The following is an 8,365-nucleotide window of genomic DNA, read 5'->3' on the forward strand; positions in this document are numbered from 1 at the left end:
GAGTCCACATATTCACCATATCAATACACCACTATGGATCCGCTCCCGTCTCCCTACGAGAACGCCATCCATAGCACTCACGCTTATCTTGCGCATTTTAGAGTATCCACTTTCACTTGTCTATGAACTGTATAGGCAACCCAGAAGTCCTTTACCGCGGACACGGCTATTCGAATAGATCATATTAACCCTGCAGGGGTGTACTTCGTCACACACGCTCTCGCCACTTACCACCATGTACACGTCGTGTACCTCGGCAACCTTCAAGCGGAAGCCTGGCGAGGGAGTCGGCCACGACCTGACTAACCACACAAGTCTCTAGTCCAGGTTTATCGCCTATTCGGGTTCCATCCGCAAGGAGATCCGGCCGGGGTGTCGCTCACGGCCCCAAACGATGTGAACAGGGTTCCCAAGCCCACCTCGACGGATGGATCTACGCTTGGTACACCGTGCCACGGTGCCTAGTCTGTCCCAAGCCCACCTGTACCGGGTACCACTTGGTAGACTACTAACACTACCTACAAACACCAGAAACTAGTTGCAACTCCTGGACAGAGATCGAGGCGGTTAATAAGTCGAGAGGGGTCGAGTTACCGGAACCCAATGTGTGGTAGTAACTGTTCATGGATCACAAACACAGAACTCAGTTCCTGAGGACGGTTTCAATGAGACAACCCACCATGTACTCCTACATGGCCTCTCACCGCTACCTTTACCAAATCGTGTTCACACACTTAGCTCTCACACAGTAGGACATGTTCACCACTTTCCAATTCATTCCCGATGAATCAGACCTGACACAACTCTAAGCAATAGCAGGCATGACAACAAGCATGAATGAGTAGGCACATCAGGGCTCAAACAACTCCTACTCATGCTAGTGGGTTTCATCTATTTACTGTGGCAATGACAGGTCATGCAGAGGATAAAGGGGTTCAGCTACCGCAGCAAGTAACAGATGAATCGTTGTTGTCCTAATGTAGTAAAAGAGAGCAGGAGCGAGAGAGTGGGATTGTATCGGAATGAGCAAGGGGGTTTTGCTTGCCTGGCACTTCTGAGGATAGCATTGAGTCTTCATTAGTGTCAACGATCACAACGTCGGAACATCGTCTACTGAGGGGGGACAAACACCGACAACAGAGAGGAAAACCAATCAATGCAATGCAACAATATGATGCATGAATGTGACATGGCAATATGCTGTGAATTGAGCTAATGCAGCTAGCAACAAGTGCAAGGGAGTCCATTTGAACCAAAGGTTCAAATGCAAACTCTAGTTTGAGCATTTAAAATGCCATTTGAATGTTTTCACTTATACAGCAGGTATAAGTTGGTTTTTCATGCATGAAAGTAGCATAAATGGATAGATTGGATTTTTTTGATAATTTTTCATATATATATTATTTGATTTGGAGCTACGGTTGAATTTCTATGAATTTTAGAAGTTTGCACTATTTTCTGGAATTTCCTGTATAAGAATAATTCCAGTAATTGGATTACTGCGTCAGCACTACGTCACTGTGACGTCAGCTGGTCAACGGGGCGGTCCAGGTCAAACTGACAGTGGGGCCCGCATGTCATTTGGTCAGCTAATTGACAGGGTTAATTAACACTAATTTAATCCTAAACTAGAAATTAGTTAGGGGTTGGCCCCACATGTTAGTGACTCAGGGGGAAGTCAAACAGGGTCAACCCGGGTCAAACTCGCCGGAGTTGACCCGGGGCTCGTCGCCGGCAGGGCCAGAGACGGCGGAGGGGCTCGGGATTCCTCCTACGGCGACCAAATGGCCGGCGGAGGCATATACGCGACGGGGAGGCTCGTCCGCGTCGAGTGGTGCACGCAGCAGCGGCTGGGAGGGCCGGAGTTGACGGCGCCGAGCACTTCCGCGGCGGCCGGAGTACGGGCACTGACAGTTTAGGCGCTACAGCGCGTTTCGAGGCGAACGGGTGGGGCCTGCAGCTTCCTGAGGAAGCGCTGAGCACGCCTACGTGCTCTGGTGCGACGTGCGGGTGTTGCAACCGCGGCGGCGACATGGCCGGCGGCGGGGAGCACTCGGCTCCGGTGGTTGATGCGGCTAGGGGGCAAATCAGGCAACGAGGCATGGGGAAACGGTGCAACGGCTCACCGCGGTTCTTCTGGTGCTGCTGGCGGGGCAGGGGAGGCACGGGGTCCGGCGAAACGACGGTGGGGATCACCGGCACCCGAGGTCGAAATCGGCGGCGTTGGAGATGCAGCAGAGCTTCTGGCGCCGTGTGACTCGAGGGAGAGGACGACGACGTCGTGGCGGAGCTTCTGGGCGCGTTGGTGAGGCGAGGGGAAGGCGGTGGCCGCGGTGGTGGTGATCGGCGGCGACGGGCTCGCTCGGGTGGCTGCGGCGTGAGCGCTGGGGGGGAGAGGGAGGAACCAGAGAGGGGGGATGCAGGGGGTGTCGTGGCGCTCTTGGCGCCCTCCAGCAGCAGCGGCGGCAAGCAGGAGGTGGCCGCGCGCGTGCTGGCGTGCGGAGGCCACGCGCCCCTGCCTACTGGCGTGAGGTAGGGGATGACTGGCATCTCCAGTGGGCTGGGCTGCTATTGTAACGGGCCAAGGTATCTCTCTCTCTGCTTTCTGTTTCTGTTTTCTATTTATTTGATCTGTTTTGAATCAGTAGAAATACTAACTCATTTTGGAAACTCCTGAAAATAATTGTGGGCACTATTAGAATTATTTCCAACTGCCCCCAATTGCTTTCATAAGTATTGAAGCATTTAAAATATTTATAGGCATTAAATGCTTCAATTCAAATACAATATGATTTAACTAAAAATCCATAAATGGCCAAGAAATATGCTCATCATTTTTGGCACAGGTTTTCACCTTTATCAGAAATCATGAACATTTTCAAAGGCATTTTGGGTTCTTTGGAAAAGATTTTATTTGAACCTATTTGAGTTCTTTCTGGTGCTAGGGTTTGATCAATCCCCATTTCAGTTTTAAATAAAATTTAAACATGCTGCAACACACATGTGCTGGCCTAGTGCAAGGTATGGCTAGGGATGTGACAGGAGTCGCACGTATCTCGTTCTCAGGGCACACCAGATGAGCAAGACATCGGGTTGGCATAGACCTTGGTTGCCCAGGGGGCGCCAAACATCGCTCGGTTTGGACCAGCACTCGAAGGAGCACTGGCCCGGGGGGGTAAATAAAGATGACCCTTGAGTCTGCAGAACCCAAGGGAAAAAGGCTTAGGTAGGCAAATGGTAAAACCAAGGTTGGACCTTGCTGGAGGAGTTTTATTCAAAGCGAACTGTCAAGGGCGTCCCATAAATCACCCAACCGCATAAGGAACGCAAAAATCAAGGAACGTAACACCGGTATGACGGAAACTAGGGCGGCAAGAGTGGAACAAAACACCAGGCATAAGGCCGAGCCTTCCACCCTTTACCAAATATATAGATGCATTAATTAAATAAGAGATATTGTGATATCCCAAAATATCCATGTTCTGACATGGAACCAACTTCAACTTCACCTGCAACTAGCAACGCTATAAGAAGGGCTGAGCAAAAGCGGTAACTTAGCCAAACAACGGTTTGCTGGGAAAGGATGGTTAGAGGCTTGACATGGCAATATGGGAGGCATGATATAGCAAGTGGTAGGTAGCGCAGCATAGCAATAGAACAAACAACTAGCAAAGCAAAGATAGAAGTGATTTCGAGGGTATGGTCATCTTGCCTGAAATCCCGCTAGGAAGAAGAACGAGTCCATGAAGAAGACAAACGGACGTAGCCGAACGAATCCTCACAACTCCGGAACGAAACTGAAGCTAACGAGAGAAGCAACCCGGAAACAAACAACATAGTAAACAACCATCACATAAACATGACATGATGCACAATCAAGTATGATGCATGTCCGATTTAATGAGGCATGGCATGGCAAAGTGCACAAACAATACTACAAATTAAGTGAAGCTCAATATGCAACAAGTTGCATATTGAAGAAACACCACATCAATTATTTAGTTCTCTCTCGTTTATGTACCCAACAATATTAAATGTTGTTAAACATGGCAAGGGGTGAAGCATAAATAAACTATCTATTTAGGCAAGTTTAGATGAGGCCGGAACAACAAACAACAATTCCGGAAAATCCTCATGTGCATATTTTAGATTTGGTACTGTTCTGCCCTAAACACAATTTTAATGTTGTTAACAGCAAAATGAAGTGCACCATGTTAAACTAGGCATTTTTCTACCCCATTTACATATAAAGTTTATTTAAAATGGAGCTACGGTTATTTAGTTATGGAATAAATCATTTTAACATGCTATTTGAGCAAATTAAAGCAAACAACAATTTAAACATTTTAAACATGAATGAAAGTTGGATATTATGAAACTAGATGAAATTCTAAGCACTTTACATGTTTAAATCATTTTAATCCGATGCACGGTTGTTGAGTTATTAAATGCATGAAGAAAAGGGGTTTTCTGTAAAACAGTAATTCTATGGATAAAGCTAAATCGCAATAGAGGGGAAAAACACGCATCGGGCCGAATCCATGCACTGGGCCGAAATAGAACATGAGCGAAGGGGGGTTTCTCACCATGGGCTATGGCCCAGGTCGGTGGGAGGCGAGGCACAGGCAGCAGAGGCGAGGCACTAGGCTTGGGCGCGGTCAACGCACGCAAGCGACGCGCGGTCGTGGCTCGAGGCGGGGGAGTCGACCTCCTGCTCGAAGAAGAAGCAGAGGAGGAGGCGGCCGGACTGCAGAGGAAGCAGGCGGGCCACTTGCACCAGATGCACGCGAGCGAGCGCAGCGCTTGACCTGCTGCTCGATGCACATGAAGCAGGGGCGCAGCGCACGGGTCAACAACGGCGGCGGGGAACTTGGGCGCGATGCAGATGGAGCGGCGCTGGGACTTGGCGTGGGCAGGGCGTCGCGAGGCGACGGCGCGAGAGGAACCGGGCGGAGGCGACCCGATCCGGCGGCGGGGAGCTCCTGGTGGATGAGGGCGACACCCTGGTGGATGAGATCGCCGGCGGCGACTTGACTGACGAGGTCGACGACTGTGGCCTCAGGGCAGGTGAGGAAGGCACGAGGAGGCAACGAGCTCGGGGTCGAGAGGAGACGAGGTCGAGCGTTTCTGCTCGGGACGACGAAGAGGTTCAAGGCCCGTGTGAGGTTGAGCTCCAGCAGGCACTCGGGCACGGGAGCGAAGGCAGCGCCTTGATCCGTTCGGGATCGAGCGCTGAGTCGATCTGAGAAGGAGAGGTGGGGTTTGCTGGTTGGTGGGATGGGGAAAATGAGGAGAAGGCAGGATCGATTGGGTGGATCGGGCAAGATCCCGAGGAAAGGGGAAGACCAGGTGGAGCTAGTGGCGGCGGATGGGATGGATGGAATGGATCCCTAGAAAATAGGGTTTGGACTGTTTAAATAGCTAGGTGGACTAGCTTAAGGCAAAACGGACACTCCGATCAAAATTGAACGGTCGAGAAAAATAGGTTGTGGAGTCCAATAAAGAAAACGGAGATGTTTTATAGATGTTTGGGGATGATCCGGACCCAACAGTGATGACTGAGCGGGTCGGGTTCGGGACAGGTTTCGGACGCGCGCGAGAAGGGGTTTTGTGCATTGTGCAGAGAGGGTCAAACGGTCGGGCAACAAAAGAATGGTGGGTCTAAGAAAAGGTCAACGGAGGCGAGGAGGGACGCGGCAACTATGAACGGATGCAAACTTTAAGAAAACATGCAAATGCAATGCTCATGATGACATGATGAAATGCAACAAACAAAATAAAACACACGGCGACAACGAAAAACATGGAAGGCGTCTGAAGCGTTGGTCTTGGGGCGTCACAACTACCATGCTGTGGTAAAAAAAATTGCAGAATAGGAACAAGTTTTGGTATAAGTTTCTTGCAAACCGGAGCTTCTCTCAAGAAGGCTCGTGGTTCTGAGAGGGAACGTGTCACCTTTGTGTGCATAATTCAAATTTTAAATACAAGCACATGCTCCATTGCACCAAAGCTGGTTGAAAAATCACATGTGTGTCCTTGGGTAAATTTCTAGGTCCCATGCCAAAAATGGGAATGAAATTCAAACATCTGGGCGTCATGGCTCGACTGGAAACATTGAGAAACTTGGTTTTTTAATTCATGTAAATCCGAAACACGCATGAAAATCATGAAACTTGGCTTGGTGCCATGACATGGCACCAACATGCTGTGGTAATTTTGTTGTCCGATTTGCGAAGGCGCACACATTAACAATCAACAAAGTCATTTGGAACAAGTGTTGTCACGTTACAATCGGAAACACAAGTATTATTGAAACAGTGGGCGTTCTATTTACCATTTACGTGCCGCCATGCGTCCCTTTTTTTATTAGCTAGGAGGCGTCGTGCAGGGTAGCTATTTGGGTACGGGAGGCGTGCGATCAGACCCCTGCGCGTGCTTATCGGGAGGAGAGCCCTTTGACCTCCATCTGCCGTCCACCTCTGTCCCAAGGTACCATTAATGGCGCCCGAGCCTCTATTTAATGGCGTGGCAATGTCTCACTCGACTGAGATTTAAGAGAGAAAAAAGAAAATCTGAAAAGAAAATTTTGCACGGATCTTGATGTAAGATCCGATGGACCTATATAGCATCTACTACGACTTATAGCAAGACTGATGAATATATATAAGGACGACGAGAGTGGATAATAATTGTCTTACATAATTAGGAAGATAATTAAAAAAGGCACATGCGGCTATGCCCGAAATACACAAGGGCAAAAGAAGAAGGAAGACGCATACAACGATCTGGCTCGCTGATCTCTACTTTCTTTATGCGTTGCAGGTCGCGGAGACTAGTTCTCGCGGCGGGCGATGATCTCTTTCATCAGTTTCATGTCCTTAATACGCTGCTTGGCAGCATCCATGGATTCCTCCACCAGCCTGTTGCGCTCGATGCGGAGCATGGCATTCTCGTCCATAAGTTTCTTGATGATGACGCCCGTCCTCTGCAACACGGCAGCGGTCTCCTCCTCCTGCTTCGCCCTTCCGGCGATCTTCGCCCTCAGCAGGTCGCGCTCGCCCCAGAGCTTCGCATTGCCCTCCCCGAGTTGCCGGATGACGCCGGTAGCCTCGTCCTGCATCCTCGCCCAACCGGAGATCTGATCCATCTGGCTATGGACTATCGCATGCATGCGCCTGTAAGAGTCCTCGCCTGCCCACGAGAAATTTTCACAGGCCGCCGCGGCGCGGCGGGACCTCCCTGCTGCTTCGGCGGCGGGGCGGGACATCTCTGCTGCTTCCGCGGTGTGACCGGACCAGTCTGCTACATCGACGGCGCGGCGGGACCTCTGTGCTGCTACTGCTGTGCGGCTGGACATGTCGGCTGCTTTCACAGCGAGGCGGGACATCTCTCATGCTTCCTCTTCCATGCTCACCTCTCCCTGGTGGAAATCTCTCGACCCAGAACTCATGCTGGCTATGGCTTGATTGTTTCTTGTGGATGAGGAGTTGAGGAGGAATGTGCAGTCATCTTAGCATAGTAGTATTTATAACCGAGTACTACTAATATGCTCCTAAGTGGGAAACCGTTTAGGTTGTGATCGGTGTGAACAGGTTTGCAATTAAATATAGCATGGTAGTAGTAGTAATTTGGAATGTGACGAGACGCGCTCAAGATTTATTGACGGTTCTAGTTTTGAAGTGCGGCACTATTCCCGGATGGCGTAACGTCGACACATTTTCTCGGCCGTGGTGTAGCATATGCCATGGTACTACTAGTTCTTTTTCTATTGTGGATACATATCTTACGCTTGGCGTTCGACAGGAATAGCCTCGTGGCGAGCTATAGACTAGTCTTTTTCCAGACGCATTACACCTATCTCTCGGGACTTCTCGCACGCACCATCACTGCTCCCTAGGCCGATGCCACCCACATACAGTTGTACTCTGAGAAGAGGTGCACGCACGCACTCGTCCTCTCTCACACACGCATCTGTAGCTACGAATTGTAGTGTTCTCAACCATCCGATTGGCTCTATCATAGGTTTCACGTTGCTCCTTGGCCTTGAGATTGAGATGTTTTAAACGCGGAGGCTAAGATGGAGGCGCGAGGTTTTGGTTAATGTGCGGGCCGCACACGGCACCAACACGACACGAGCTTCGTCTGCCTGGTGCGCATGCAGTCGGGTGAGTTGTCCAAGTATAGACACAACTAGGCCCTCGTTGGTATCCGCGCCTCGACTTTGGTTGGTCATAGTGGAGAGTAACATAGACTAGTTACTAGTCTATGTTACTAGTACCTTCATAGCGGGTACTGTCATATACGTAGTATATGCATAGTTTTGCTCCATGGCGCAATCCATCGATACTACTACTGTACAAGTGTA

The sequence above is a fragment of the Triticum aestivum genome, chromosome 6D, assembly GCF_018294505.1.
Source record: "Triticum aestivum cultivar Chinese Spring chromosome 6D, IWGSC CS RefSeq v2.1, whole genome shotgun sequence".
Classification (NCBI taxonomy): domain Eukaryota; kingdom Viridiplantae; phylum Streptophyta; class Magnoliopsida; order Poales; family Poaceae; genus Triticum; species Triticum aestivum.